Here is a 17,243-nt window from a genome sequence, read left to right as displayed (position 1 = left end):
TTAAATTTGTTTATTTGAAGTTATATTGATTATAAATTGATTGGATAAGATGATAATACAGGAATATTATTATAGTTTTCTTGGATGTCAAATGTAATAATCAATTTTTTTTAAAGAAAAATATATATTATGACGTACTAAAGAATGTACGTTATGATATGTTGATCACATATTATAACGTACAAAAATATATACATAATAATAGAACATATATTATAACGTAAAAACAAATCTATGTTATAATATCTCTTGCCTTATTATAACGGACAAATGAGAATTTGTTATAATAAACTGCGCATATTATAACGGAGTTTAGAAACTATGTTATAATATGTTCAAGCTATTATAACGTAAATTTCTGCTACGTTATAAAATGCGCAGACCTACTATAATGCCCAGAAAGTAACTACGTTATAATATATCATTTTTGTAAGTTATAAAATGTCATTTTTCCACTAGTGCGTTAGTGTGGTCAGAGAAGGTGGGATTATGTAAGTTATATTGTATTATATATATATATATATATATATATATATATATATCAGTAAGTATGTGCATATTTATATATATATATTTATGAAAGGTGGGGTACGTGAAACTTATATATAATATAAAAAAAATGAAAGTTAAATTACGTAAGTTATATTATATTAGTATAATATAGATTTATATATATACATTAAAAGGTGTGAGTCTAACTTCTTGGTGATTTTAGTTTTCCTATGATATATAATATTGGTATTAGAGGGTTGTGGTCCTTGAGTTGGACTTGTGAGAAGTGGGTCTGTAACCACCCTTTTCCTTGTTTCTATTCATTTTATAATGAATTGGTCGGTCATTGATGATATCAGTTGGATACCTTACTGGGTATTAGTAGGTGAGGTGCAGTTCACTTGAATTCTTACCTTCTTGGTATTGATTAAGGAAGATAAAATATTACTTAGTGTTGTTTTCTGAGTTGGTGACATAAAATGTGTATTCTGGAAATGTATTGAGATTGTGTTATCAAGGTTGTGTATTTTGTTGGATAATATGATTTGAGTATGGATGACTCTTTCGGCTGTGTGATGCGGGAAAAAAATTTTCTTCGGCCGTGTGATGTGGGAAGATGATGGTTTGTTAATGATGACTCTTTCGACCGTGTGATGCGGGAAAGAAATTCTCTTCGGCCGTGTGATGCGGGAAAGAAATTCTCTTCAGCCGTGTGATACTGGAAGATGATGGTTTGCTGATGATGACTCTTTCGGCTGTGTGATGCGAGAAAGAAATTCGCTTTGGCCGTGTTGTTGTTGAATTCTCCATTCCGCTGCTACTTCTGGTCCGAGAAGCTGCTCATTCTTGAAGAGTGGAGCTGCTTCTATCATTTGGTAGTCAGAGCCAGCACGTCCACGCTTCTCTACAAGAGCTAAGTCACGTTTTCCCTTAGTTTTTCAACTCTGTCATGTGTAATCCGTATGTGTTCACTGTTTCATCAATTTTTTTCACTTCTGTTTGGTCTTATTTCGTCTTTGCATTTTCCGTGATTGTGTTTTCACCTTTCCTTAGTGATTGTTGTTCATTTTAATCGGTGAATTTCATTTGTTTCATTTCAATTCAGCTTGCAATCTCATTTTCCAGTTTTGTCCAAGTCTTGTGCAATGTGCTGCAGTGTTATTTCTGTCTTCTTGTGTTGAATATGTTCCAGCAATGTTTATTGTTTTAATCTGTGTTTAGATACATATGTAGCAATATATCAATCCTAAAAGGCAATGAGATAATGTCTAGGCTGGAGGATATGAGCTAAAGGATCCAAAATATTGATTCTGTTTTACAAAATTCTACACAATTTTTCCAAATCTAGTGCCTGCACTTTAATCTGTTTCAGATCAGATTGCTTGATTCTAAAGCTTGAGACAAGTTTATTTGATGATATTATACATGTTTCAACTTCTGGCAACCTGTGTTAACCACTAAATTTCAAAAACCATGCTTTAGTTGCCTAAATTCAGTAATTCTTTACTGTCACTGTTTTAGCTTGGAGTTTTCACCGGACTCACTTCTTTGCATGTGCTTTAGGTCATTTAAAATTCTGCTAGCTCATGTTCTATAGCTAGATCTAGTCATTTAGGACTTCCTTATGCCTTTGATTGTGCCAGCCAACTTTGTTTCTATTGCTTCTTAATTCTGGTACAGTTTTTGCTTCAAAATGCTGCATAATTAGCAACTCAACCTGGGATTTGGAGCAGTTGGCTGTTTCATTGTAGTTTAAACATTTTTGGAAGTGTATTTTACCATTTGAAAGTTGTGTGCACTGTTCAAATGGTCTTTCAGAAGCCTATATGCAGAATTTCCCTTTAAACCACCAAATTTTGCTTCATTTTTGGCTAGAGCTGCTACCATTTGATGAATCTGATTGTTTCAGTGCATTCTTACCATTAGTTCAAGTTTATTTTGTCATTTGGAACCTATATGCACTGTTCATTTGGTCATTTTTCAGTTCATATTGAAAATCACCTTCTAGACCATCCATTTTGCCTACATTTAGAAGTGCACTAGTGAAATTCTGTTGTAGTGTATTCCTTGGCTGTTTAAGTGTTTGTAGACATCCAATTTGATGATACAAACTTGTTTGAGAAATCATTTGAACCTCACATACACTGCCATTCATTTTGGCCACTAATGTTCCAATTTCCAGCCACAATTTTTCTGGTGCAGTTAGCATTTGTTTGCTGTTAACACTTCATTAAATTTAGATTTTCAATTTGGATTGGCAAAAGTTGGGGATTTTGTTTCCATATACATTTAAAAGCTTAAACAAGTGTACACCAATCAGAAAAAGCAATTGAAACCCTGCAATCAAATTTTGAAAAGTCTAAAACCAGAAAACACCAAAACTGCATCTCTTTGTGGCATTTCATCAAACATTTTTGAATTTTCATCAAACACTTTTACTGCACACAATTCACTCACTATTTTGAGTTTTTCTTGCTTGTTTAATCTGTTCTAGTGCCTCTCCTAGGTTCCTTTAGTGTCCCTCCTGTGATTCAAAGCTTAAATTCACTTGAATTCAACTTGTTTGCCTTCTAATTTGTGCCCAAAATCTGTACTACGAAAATTAAATCTTGGTGCAGTAGCTGTTTTGTTTGTTGACTGGTTTGGTGTTTGTTTTGGGTGTTGTGAAGTATTGGTGCAGCTTTTCTACCTCAGATTTCTTGCTACAAGAGGGTAGCATCTTAGGAAGTGGATGAGGTGTTAAAAGGGCTACAAGCTTGGACTCCAAGAGCACATTCTTTTGATGTTCCAGCAATCATTTCAGCAGCAAAAACACATCAACTTTGGTCTTCAACCAATCTGAACTAGCAGCCACACTTGGCTTTATTCCATTGTACCAACATTTACTTGTATTTTGGCTTTATATCTCGGAACATTTGAAGTTTCTTTGGCTTTTCAATTTTTTTCCAACTTAAAGTGGCTTGGGAAAATGCTTTAAGCAATTTCAAGTGCACAAACAACCATTGTAATAGCTTAGTTTCCACTTCTTAGTGTGAAAGTGTGTCAAGTGGCTCCAAGTGTCACTTGTACTTTCACTTAGGGCCGTGTCTCACTCTTTCATTTCCTTATCATCTTTCTTTAAGTTTTGCTTGTTGATTTTTTCTGTTTTACGTCTCCGTGATATCTAGGTGCGCGCTCATATAGATAAACCTTCTTTTGGTTTCTAGGCGCATTTCATTGTTGCATTCCAAATGTTTTTGAAAGACTTCTACATTGAAACTTGGGTAAGAAGCAACAGAAGAAACTTTGGCTAAGGAAGGACAAGGTTTTTAAGCTTGTCCGTTGAGACTCACCTCTCCTTCTTGGGAGCTATTCGGTTTCTTCACCTTTAGAATCTATCTAGAAGTCATTTCACCAAAAATACAAAAACAATCTTTGAAAAATATTTTGACTCAACACTTGTGAAGCCTTTTCAAATCTCTTTTGAAAATCTTTTCTCTACTTCACAAGTATGATTAACTCTAGTATTCAAGGCACCTTTCATCATGATCAGGACAATATGCAATTGAGAGAGGAACTTAATAGAACTAAATCTGAGTTAAATGAACTCATACATATGGTTGTAAACCTCACTCTCAATCAGAGAGGACAAAATAATGAAGAACACTCTCATAGGCAAAACCATGATAATGGTGATCATTCCCAACATAGTGATCACAATAGTTTTCATCCTTATGATCACTATCAACATGCTCCAAGGAGACACCATCATCATAGAAACCATCATGTGGAACCCAAATTAGACCTTCCCCCTTCTATGGCAGAGACAATGTGGAAGAATATTTTCAGTGGGAGATGAAGGTTGAACAGATTTTTTAATGTTACCACATAGATGATAGGAGGAGAGTGACCCTATCCACCTTAACCTTTCAAGGTGTAGCCCTCTATTGGTTGACTTCCATAATTAGAGATCAAAAGATGCATGGCGATTATACCATCCAATACTGGAATGAGTTAAAGGCAGCCTTGCATCGGAGGCATGTTCCATCCTATTATTCCAGAGAGGTCATGGGAAAGCTCCATAGACTTCAACAAAGAAACATGAGTGTTGAGGAATATAGACAAAAGTTGGAATTACTCATGTTAAGAGCTGGAATCAAAGAGGAAGAGAGATTCACCATAGCTAGTTTCCAAAGTGGTCTTAACTATGAGATCAGAGATAAGGTAGAGCTTTTACCTTACTTAGATCTTAATGACTTTGTGCAGCTATGTGTGAGAGTGGAAGAACAAATTAGAAGAAAAGCTTCCACTAAAAGGAACTACCCTACCTCCTCCGAGTATAGGACAGGTCCTAAGAGGGAGGGTAGTCCAAAGAGGTATGAAAAGCCTCAAGAAAAAGAAAAAGAGAAAGAGAAAGTGAGAGATAAAGAAAAAGAGAGAGAGCGAGAAAAAAATACCTTTCAAAAAGAATCTTCAAGAGAAACAAGGGGTAGAGAGACCACATGCTTTAAGTGTGGAGAAAGAAGACATTATTCTTCTGAGTGTCCTCACAAACGGTCTACTTACATCTTAGACTATCAAAGTCAAAATGCAGATTCTTCTAGTGACTCAGATACTTCTATATCTGAGGAAGAAGCCTTACCTTGTGAAGGTGAGATATTATTGGTGAGAAGACTTCTTCGAAGTCAATCCCAAGAACTAGAACAATCAGAAAGGGAAAACCTATTCAGAACAAGATGCAAAATCTTTGAAAACACTTGTTCATTGATTGTGGATAGTGGTTCCTCTTGCAATTATTGTAGTTCTAGAGTGGTGAATAAATTGGCCTTACCTACTCTTTCTCATCCCAAGCCTTATAAGCTTCAGTGGATAACAGAGGATGAAGAAATAGTAGTAAACACATAGGTAACCATACCAATATCCATTGGCAACTATGAAGAAATTTTTTTATGTGATGTTGTTCCAATGGATGTTGGGCATGTATTACTTGGTAGGTGATACGGCTGTCGCGGCCGATCAAATTTAATTGCAATTAAGAATGCAGTACAGTGCTAGGATATGACTCCTAGGTCGTCTCTCAGGGACCAAATGTGGTTCAGTTTCTTATCAACACGTATTGGGGGGTTTTGAAATGTTTTGTTTTTATGCGGAAAGATTAAATTAAACTGAAAATTAAACACGACTGAATTGAAAACGGTAAAGTAAATTTTAAAACAGTAAAACAAAATGAACACAGTGAAAATGAAATTAGAAAAATAAAAACGAAAATATAAAAACAGTAAACGCGTAGAAAATGTACCACATCCTTCTAAAGAAATTTAATTTTTAAATTGCAAAAACAAACAAATCCTCTGTGTCACGTGACAAGTTGCTTCCATGGTTTTCATTCAAATAAAAATAAAATAGGAAATTGTTTTCTTTTCTCATCAAAACCGTAGCCTCCCAACATCCAAGTAAATAGAATTTTGCTATCCAATTAAGTCATCTACGTGCCCTTGCACTCATGGGAGTCGTGCCACTTCTTCATACTTACATTCTTCAAATGAAATAAAGCAATAAAATATTCAAAGTGGTCTTCAACTTCACGTAACCACTCCACATTCTTGAATTAAAGAATTCACAAATTCTCATCCAAAAGAAGGTGTTCCCTCTATTCCAAACTAATTCCGGAGCACACCAACCAGCACCTACTCCAAGCCTAATCACCTCTTCATTCCCCAAATAATAAAAGAAATGCATTGTTGCTATCCTCCTGCCAACGTCCCATCGCCCTATACTGTCACCTAAACTACTTCTCATTCCATCAAACAATTGTAAAAACAAACATTCTCCTTTCTTCCAGTAGCCGTGACCCCACTACCATTATGCTACCTCCCTTCAATGCTTCCAACCGTAACCTCTTCACTTCTTCCTTCAAAAATACAAATTCCCACCTCTGCACCGTGCACACACTTTTCCAATTTAAAGAAAACAATTTAAACTTCCTCCCACATCGTGCTGCACCGTGAGCTTCTAAAAGGAATAGAAAAGAATTACTTCCCTCCTAAAACCATGACACCTAATCTAGTCTAATCTCCATCTTCAATTTTTTATTCATCACCACATGAGCTATATACTTCTAAACAAACCTTTTTCTCATTTTTTATGCAAATGAATGTTCTTTTCAGCAAGCATGCCGTGACCACTCCTCTCACACAATATACTTTATTCAAGCACATCCAAAGACTTGTCCCTTCTTAATACAAATATCATATCCCAATAATTATTGAACATGGCCGTGTAGTGACACTTGCTTAAGGAATAAAATACGATGCAACACATAAGCTAAACAATCCAATACAATTCATGGTGGAAATATCATACATAAAACACATTAACAGAGGAATAAACTACTTCAATCAATGTTTTCCAACATGTAGAATAAGATTGGTTCAAGCATTAAGATACAACAACACCTATTGAAGCTAAGCTCCTTTCCTTTCCTTCTGGACACCGTCTGCAATGAAAGCTCAACCAGAAACTCTTCTCAGTGGCAGCCAAACGTCTTCTCCTGCATGTTGTCCTCCAGCCAACTCGGTTCTGAAACTCCAGCAGTAAGAGCTTTCCAGTAGCTTTCCAAACGTTCCCCAGAGAGTGTGTATCCGTGAATTCTGTAACTAAGAGTAGTGTACAGACTCCTCAGAATATCAGCCCAGAACTGGCCGTGAGTGTTCCTTTTAGCAACTTCCTTCCTTCCTTAAATGCTGAAGACCATCCCCTTCAAGTCTGGAATGCAAAACGTCCAAAATGTCAATCCCCTCTTCACACCTTTTCATGTGTTGTCTCCTCTTTTTAGCTTGCATCCACTTGGAGCTCCTTGTCCGTGAGTCCTCTTTTTAGAAATGTGGCCAGCACTGTGGTTTCTCTATTACAAAGTTTCTGTCCTCATTTGCACTACTTCTTCCAGCTGGGATTTACTTGGGTCAGTGAATTCTTTTACCAGGATAAAAGCTTGTGTGTGTAGTGGACAAAGCAGAGAGATCCGAATCTTGCATCATGGAGCTACTCCCTTTTTACGTGAATTGCTCCCAAGTAATCAACTAAATGCCAACACAAAACCTTGAGTGGAGAATAATACCGAGAGTGGTGGCCCTTTTGATTCAAACATATGTGATGTTTTTGGTGTGTAGTAGAAAAGCATGGAGATAGAAATCTGCAGATCTTAGACAAAGTGAATGGACCGTGAGCTTTCAACCAAGTGGTGGTTCCCACTTTTAATTGCTTTGCCGTGACCTCATATAATGCCAATTCCATACTACATTTTGCAATTTTTCAACCGAGAGCTATTCAAGGGTCGTATACCATTTCTATTTTTTTTTTATTAAATTGCACACCAATTCTCTCCAATGTGTCGCATGTTGCTTCCCATTGAGTCACCATTTCAGCTGCTAGGAATCAGATCAATCTGCAACACCAGCAATAAATCACAGTGCACTTCCAACTGAAAATGAATATACACTTTTCTCTAATTTTATTCAAAGAATAAATCCCTCGTTCTTCTGGATGTTCCAATATATTTCCTTCAATTAATAATGAAAATAATGAGCTCAGAAAATGCAGATTAACTGAAGTTAGAATCTCAGATCAAATTAAGCTCAATTAGAAGATACGGAAAAATACCGGACATTTAAGCACAATTCCCTGATTAATTCTAGCACAATAAACTAAGTAAAGTGAATAAAATATTGACTCATCAGTAGGCCATGGCTATATGATCATAACTCTACTCATGAAGGCTATACCAAGAAAATAACTTTCCTCCATAAAGGAAATAAAATCACATTAATCACATTAATTCATTTTATCTTCTTATCTTTGCATATATTTCATTAATCATACAAATTTTTCCTATTTTTTGTAGATATATTTTTGACCCCGGTGGCCAATAAAAACCACAGTTGTGCTTCTTTCTTTCTTCCCGATTTGAGGACAAATTGTTTTAAAGAGGGAGGGAATGATGGCAATCCCTTTAGGGACTTTCCATCCAAAGAAGTATCAACTTCACTCTAAGACCAAGAAAGGGAAGTTGAATAAAGGACTTAATCTTTTCTTTCTAAAGTCTTAGCATGTTCTTATTTAACTAAATATCTTTACCTTGTTTTGTAGGTTACCAATAAAGGTGAGAATCCATGAATATACATCTTAGAAGGTTTGCCAAGCAAAGGAGAGACAATGAAGCAAGTAGGAATGCATACGACAGCCAACTGTGAAACACATTTTCCACATGAAACACATCCAACCATGAGCTTATTCAAATGCACATATTTTCAACATTTGCCACATGGAACACAAGACCACCTTTGGAAGTTGCTCCTACTAGAATATCATTGATTACCGAAGGATTATTACCGAAGGCCTTTTGGCCGTCGGTAAAAACGGTAATACCGAAGGATTTAAGATGAAGGTGATATGCTTAACACACAAGATTCAAGGTCTGGGAATTTACAATATTTTAGTGTTAAGAAGGGGACTAAGAGGAAGTTTGAAGTTTTACCAATAGATAAACCTGTTAGGAGGAACTTTCAAGTTCTACCATTAGAGAATCCTGTTTTATTTTTAGCTCATACATCAAAAAATTCGTTGTTTATAGTAGACAAACCCTGGTTGCAAGTGGTCAAGAGTTTAGAAGCCCTACCAGTCCACAGACATATATATGGGACATGAGCTATAAGCAGCTTAGAGAATTGTTCTCAGCTTTGAGGGGATATGATGGGGATAAAAGTCCCTTGTTTTTCTTTTTTGTCTCGTCATGGTTGGGAGGATCTAGAATCATGTATTGTGTTATCATAATCAATTTTGTTCCATTAGTAATAGCTTCAATTTACATTTTGATTTGGATACATTGTCCATTTTGGGTGTGAAGCTAAGTTACCTTGCCACATTTACCCACCCAAAGTGGTTGTGAGCTAGGCTGGCACTGCCTCAAATATCACAAGGGGTATGTTAAAGTGAACCTTGGGTGATAGATTTTCCAACCACTGACAGTGGTTGAAATCATATTTTAAACTCAGTTTTGGTGGTGTGATGGAGTGATTTTACCACATTTTTTGGCCATAACAAAGTCATATTTCGAATGCTAGAAGTTTCTATGTTGTGTGACAGTTTCAACAAGTCTAAAATGTTGTTTAAAAGTTGCTAGCAGAGTTCAATTACTGATATAATGGGCTGAGTGCATAATAGTATACTAAACCATCAATTTGGAGTCAAAATTGGGAAGTGACAAGGTGTTCTTGAGTAACAGTATGGATTTGACCGAATTCATAGTTATAACAACTTTAAAATCACTAAATCAAGTTGTTGGAGTGATTAGTTTTGACCTACAACCACTGCTATGACATTTCCTGTCTTGAACCACCAAATTTTGACTCATTTTTTTGGAAAAAATGAACCACACAGCACTTGTGTAGATAGTGGTAGCATCTTCAAGGGTGGAAACTTCAATACCTCTTGATCTAAGTGGCTATACAACAACGAAAATTAGCTTACTGAAACATCATTCTGCAGTGAGAAAAACAGTGAAAATTTGGCAACTCCACTAGCCAAATTTTGAGACACAAGCAAAATAGTTGAGGGATTGTAAGATTGAGTGTCTATCCTCTAAAAGAAACTTGGTACAGAACCCTAACAAAGTCTAGAACTGAGATTTGAATAACCTTGGTCAAGAGGAACAACCAATCACTACATGACACATCTAAATTGTAGTTTTCAAATAATGTTATAAAAAGGGAGAGATTTTGTTTTCTTGTATACATAAGGGATGAACAAGTGGTTGAAATATGTGAGACCCTAGGTGCATGTTGGAGGGACATGGTCCTGGGCTATCATTTTTGGGTGGAAGTTAAATGAGAAAGGAAGGAGCAAGGTGTGGGGGGGGGGGGGGGGGGGGGGGGGGGGCATGGTCCTGCCAAGAGCAGAATGAAGAAAGAAATAAAAGGCAAATATGAGAAGAAGTGTACAATACACATTCTTATTGTTGTTGGCAACCTTAAAGCATGTACTTTATCTCCTTTTTCATTAGGTTTGTTATCAGTTGTTATAGTTTTTGAAATTAGAGAACAAATAAGTGTCTTCAACGAATAGGCTTTTACACAGATCCATCAACAATAAACTAAAATAAAGCATCTACATAAGTTTCCATGGTCAATTTGCAGAATTTAATTCTCATGGAGGCTATAATAAGCAAAACAAACATTCATACATGCTCAAATTGCTCAAAGTGTGAAATTTATAAAACAAATTAAATACTCACCTCTTTAGTAGACTTTTCTAGGAGGGATATAGGTTTGATAACTTTGTATCTGTAAGGAAATAAAATTGCAAGATGTTCAGCCATGGTCTAAATGCCAAACAGAAGAAATGTCAAAATTACACAACAACAACTCTAGATCAAAACTAACTACTTTACCAACTTTGTTTGATGAATTGAAACATGTTAAAACTCAAATTTAACTCAAAACCAAACTTGTACTGAAAATGACCTTTCTACTTCCCAAAATTTACTCATAATTGGTGGTTTTGGAAGTGATTTTGTGCCTAAGCTATTCTTACACTTTGGTAATCATTTCAACAATTTTAATTCATCAAAATACACTCGTTTGAACTCTAATTATGCAGAAAATAGATCAAGAACTCAGATTCAATTTCCAAGTTCCAAAAATGCCTTAAATATGATGGTTTGACATATTCAATTGCATACAAGTGATTCTAACTTTATATGAATGGTTCTAACAGCTTTAATACATCAATTTGGACTTGTTTAAACTTCCAAACAGCACAGAATCACAACAGAACAAAAATTGATAAGTAATCACCCTTTTAGTACACTTTTTTAGGTTCTAGCTACTCAAACTTTGAGTTTTAGGTAGTTGTTTGCTTTTTAGTAGTTTCCTAGCTTCATTTGACTATTTTAGACTTGTTAGGATAGTAACATTAGTTACTGTTATTCTACTTTAGGTCAATTGCCACTTTCTCAGCCTTTTACTTGACTTTTTAAGTTTTCAAGTACCCAAACTTTGAGATTTAGCTACTTCATATAATTTGACATGTTTCTTAACTTCATTTAACAAGTTTAAACTTGTTAGGATTAGTACAACACACAGTTTTATGCTAATTTAGGATTATGCCCAAATTTCTCACCTATATACTACACTTTTGTAGGTTTTAAGTAGTCCAATTATGAGTTTCAGGTACACTACCAATTTCACTTCTTTCTTACCTTCATTTAACTAGTTTAAACTTGTTACAATATGAAGATTACACATTCTAAGGTTACTTTAGGTGAATTTCGAATTTATCACCTATTTAGTACACTTTTTTATGTTTTAAGTGCCAAATTTAGAGATGTGAGTAGTGATTTTTAGAAGTTGTCTTAGGAATCAAAACTTCACTCAATTCTTTGTCATTTCTAGTCCATTAGAACTGGTGTAGATAGTTATAGGTTTGTAAAACAGAATGCACATTTGCATCCTTATCTATTTCACCCTATTCTACTGTAACTTTAGGTGCTCAATATATACTCAAATTTGATTGTCATCTTATTTTCAATTTGTGACTTCATTTTTATCTATTTTTTATGTTTTACAAGTTTTCTAGATAGTTATTTGACAATAAAACAGACCCAAAGAAATAATGAATGATCAAACTATATATGACTATGACAAGGCCTTTCCAGTCAGAATACACAGCCTATGTTTGGTACATTGTACTTTTAAATTACAACAGATTAATTAAGATTTATAGTACTGGTCAATTACATTAAACACAAGACAAATACCCTTTTGTAATTATCAATGAAAACAAAAAAGATTAAGGGAAAAGAACAGATTTTGTTGAACTAAAACAAAGTTTCAATATCCCTACTTGGTTCAGATGTTGTGATTTGATGCAATCACCTAAATGTGGAAGAAAGAGTTTCTGTTTTAGGAAGTTATATCCACCAACAAACTGTTTCTGATAGCATCCAACTGAAAACCAACTTTTCTAAATGTTCTAAGGTTGTCCCTTTTTATCATGACCCAAGAATGGTGCACCCACCCACCTGAATTTTCCTACTTCCTACATCTCTAATTCTATTTTAACTTAGAAATATCATATGGGTGTCTCTTTCATCCTTATTTTCATTGATGTACATTTTAATTAACTAAGAGTAAAAATAAGCTTCTGAGTGAAAGGAAGTTTGAATGCACTATATTGAGTGCAACTTACTTATTATAAGGTTATGGGTATTAGGTATAGGACAGAGATATCAGTGTCCATGTAGGTCAGACTTACCTTCTATAGGTCTATACATTGACCTTGACAGGAATATAACACCTTTATAATTTAAATCAATATATATATATATATATATATATATATATATATATATATATATATATATATATATATATATGCCTCCAATTTTGGCCTTAAATTACGTGTATGATAATGTTTGTTACTGAAAATTTAGGACTCTTCCAACCCTTTACCTTTAATATTAAACAAAGAAAAAAATTGACAATAATAACATTAATGATATGGCCAATTTATACACCAAAGAGTGACATCTAACAACCCAAATATGACAAAAGGAACTGTTCCATTAAAATAAGGAACTCTCACTGTTGTGTAAGATTTGAAGTTAACAGTAAGTAATGAAATTTATCACTGCCATATATTAAAATAATCAACTCCCAATGTTGTTCCAGGAACTTGTTCTCCAAACATTATTTTACACATCTTGGGAACTTTAAATTGAATTATATACCATGTTGGACAGCACAAAAATGGCGCTATTGTTTCTTATGCAAAATTGAGCTCATTTGCATGTGTTACTTAAACAAGGAACACATCCTAAAATATTTGACAGTCTTAGTCCACCGATTCAATTACTAGATTACTTAGGACAGCACCTAAGACTACAATAAATGCATACACTTTCTGCATTATTTTTTCTTTTATCTATATTGCATTATTAATCATTTTATTTAACATTTTTCTCTCTTCATTTTGCTGTGCCCCTCCTTTTTTCATACCTTTATTACATTTTTCCATAATAACACAATCAACATCCACCTTGTTTAAACCTGTTAAACTCAACCATCTAGATTCAACTTACTCCTTCTCAATTGTATGCAACACCTACAACTTTCAACACGTGTTGTTCATTGCTCCAGCCAAGTAAAAGGAACAAATAAATAAGCATATATGTAATATCTCCCATTCACAATAGTTTGAAATCAGATTTCAGCTCTCACCTTCTACACACCTACACTACCTCACACCAATGTCAGGTAACATGCACCAAACATTATTAGTGTCATCAAGTGGCAAGCGACATAATGTCAACAAACCACTACTGTTAGCAGTCGGCTTTTGTCATAGACACTGATTTGGTCGAAAATTTTCATCCGACAACACTGAACTGATCAAAGTTTGAAGCCTTTTAGTAAAGCTCTCAATGCCTACTCATATTAAAATGTGATTAAAATAAGACAAAAGAACAGTAACCCTGTAGCCACGGCAGACCTATTACACAAAACCAGTAGCAATTCCAATGTAAGATACATTCACATCATATTTGAAGAAAGTTGATAATGGCTATTTGTTATCAGCTTTCATAATCAAGTGATATTAGCTTGCTTTAGTTTTAAAATGGTTATTTCTAAAAAATGCATTACCAATCAAAATGACAACTTTGAACAATATTTTCAATAATAAATCATATTGCACAAACTAATTCAGAGCATGCATTGAACAAAGTCAGAACGAATTCTTCGTAGCAGCTATAGTTCATCAATCAAAATGACAACTTACCTCGACGGTAGCCCCTTCAATAGGCTCTACAGCGGTAGTGGAAGACCTTGTCACACAGCGACACTCCCCTGCTTACGCTGCCTCGTCTACGCCCCCTCGTCAAATATCCTCCCTCGACAATGGTAGCCTTCAACTCAACCACCCACCACCTTCCTCAGCTCAGAACACTGGAAAACGCGAAAAATTAAAAGAGCTTCCTCCAGCATAATCGAAAATAGTAACAGTAAAAGAATATGAGATGGGAGAATGGGAGACCTCACCTATAATGGAGGAGTGGGGAAGAAGCGTAACGCCAACGACAACACCTCCTAACACGAGCTGGACAGGCAACGACAATGGTGGTTTCAGATTGTGAACGATTGAGGGAGATACAGATTAGGGCAACGGAGAGCGGACAGTGGAAGGTAGGGACGGGAGCCAAATTTAGATTTCATTAAGTGCATCCATATACCGACGGCCAAAGTCCTTCGGTAAATCCTCTGCACAATATCGAAGGCCAGAAGCCTTCGATAATGAACAACTTTAATGACCGTCACAGGCAACCCAAAGTCAATCAAGCACATTGCCCTGAAAACATTGAATAATTTTCAAACATGAGAAAATGATTAAAAAATAAATAAATAGAAAAAGAAAAAATATTTCGTAGTTCTAGTTTGAATCACAATTCTGAAACCAACTGACTTAAGGGTTAACTTTCCATGTATCATGTGTCTGAAAAAAACAGGCATAGATATCACATTACTGTCTGATTGTTGAAGACACCAGGAAAAACAGAGAAAAACCTAGAAGCAAATCTTTCTTTCCATATTGTAAAAAACTATCACAAAATTACTAAACAACACCAAATTCTTCATACAGGATACACACACACACATAAATATATATTAAGCTTCACAACAACAAGTTTAGGATGGTAAATCAATGCTAATGAGAAAGTCACACTACAAAAACAACTTAGAACTAAAAATATGACACCCTAGAACCTAAAACTAGTTAGTAGAATACACTATAAGTGGTCATAATGCAAACTGTATTACAGTAGTAACCAAAACAGTAAAACAAGTATATACACAAGTTTTAAAACATAAAAGAAAGATAGAAATGAGGGCACAATTCGAAAATACAAAGTATACAAAATCAAACAGCACTAAAACTGAAAACTGCACCAACAAAATGACTTTAAAAGTGTGCTTTCAAACCCAAAAATGATTGGCAGTGTTTGTAAAGCTTAAGTGATGATTCAAGCAACTTTATATCATCAATTTAAAGGTGTTTAAACATTGAAAGAACAAGGAATCCCAGTACACTCGAAAATCACTAATTCACTTCCAAATTTAAGCAAAATTAACGGTTTTGGAAGTGATTTTGCAAATAGAACTAATGTAGACTAAATTTAAGTAATGTGAACATCCTAACATGTCTAAAGTAGTGAAATAAACCTAGGAAACTATTCAAAAGCAAAGAATTAGGTACAACTCAAATTTTGAGTAGTTGAAAGGTATAAAAGTGTGCTTAAAAGGTAAGAATTTGCAACTAGACCTAATGTACACTTATTTGAAGTAATGTGAACATCCTACCATGTCTACACTAGTAGTGGAATGAAGGTAGGAAACATGTCAAAAGCAAAGAATTACCTCAAACTCAAAGTTTTAGTATTTAAAACCTAAATACTTTGGGTATTTTAACTAATGTGATTGTCAGTACATACTTGTATAGCTATTTCATTGCCTAAATTATGTTAATATGTATTATATATCCATGCTACTATACATATTTGATTGCCTAAATTATGTTGATCTTTATATTGTATGTTCATGTATATTGTCTTTCATTTATTAGGCTACAACTTGATTAAGTTAAGTAGTCATTTAAAATCCTATGGTACTACACACATTCTCAATGAAATGAGAAGGGTAAAAATACTATAAACACTTAGAACGTACAAAATATGTGGAAGTACTCTAGAGAAGAGAACTTCAGTAGTAATAAGTTGTCTCCTCCAACTTTAATACACAACCCCTTAGGATGTTTAAGGCATTTCAATACCGAGGACTTGTCTTTGCATGCCCTTATTGAATGTCAATGACAATAGTGTTCAAATTGCCTTCCATGTTCAACTTCAGTAGTAATAGGTTTATTACTTATGTCACATGGAGTGTTGCTGTTTTGGCTAAGTTTTTATTTGTTTGGGTTGTCACAGAACATGGCCCATTTTCCCAACCATCGTGGATGGATGTACGACCGTTGTTATAGTGGAAGGAGAGGTTTGAAGGAATCTTTTGTCATCGGAGTTGAAGAGTTCGTGGAGACGGCCCGACGATATCAATATTATGTCCTTGATGGAGGGATTCGATGTCCATGCATCAAGTGCGAATGTACAAGGATTTTGAAAGATGAAGTCGTCAAAGTTCATCTTTACCAAAAAGGGTTCATGCCTAATTACACGGTTTGGACATTTCATGGTGAAGAAATTCCTTCAACCTCCACTGCAGCTGAAAAACGGCTTGCATCAGGTTCGAATATTATTGTACATACATCTGAGATAGATCAATTTGCCTATATGCAAGAGATGGTCGACAATGCTCTTCGTCACCATGTTGAAGAAGCAGACGATAGTCATGATGAAGAGCCTCCAAATGAAACGACGCAGAGGTTTTACAATTTACTGATAGAGGCAAATCTACCTATATTTGAAGGTTCATCTGAGTCAAAATTGTCAGTGTGCATTAGACTCATGGCTGGGAAATCTAATTGGAAAGTTCCCATTCAAGCAGTGGACTTCTATACAAAATTGATGTTAGATTTGACACCACCAAACAATTTCATGCCGAAGAACTATTACCAAGCCAAAAAATGTGTTTCAAAGTTGGGATTGGATGTCAAGAAGATTGATTGTTGTGTTAATGGATGTATGTTATTCTATGACAATGACAGTGGCA

Source organism: Vigna angularis, chromosome 6, assembly GCF_016808095.1.
Source record: "Vigna angularis cultivar LongXiaoDou No.4 chromosome 6, ASM1680809v1, whole genome shotgun sequence".
NCBI lineage: Eukaryota > Viridiplantae > Streptophyta > Magnoliopsida > Fabales > Fabaceae > Vigna > Vigna angularis.
Note: the sequence above shows the minus strand (reverse complement) of the source record.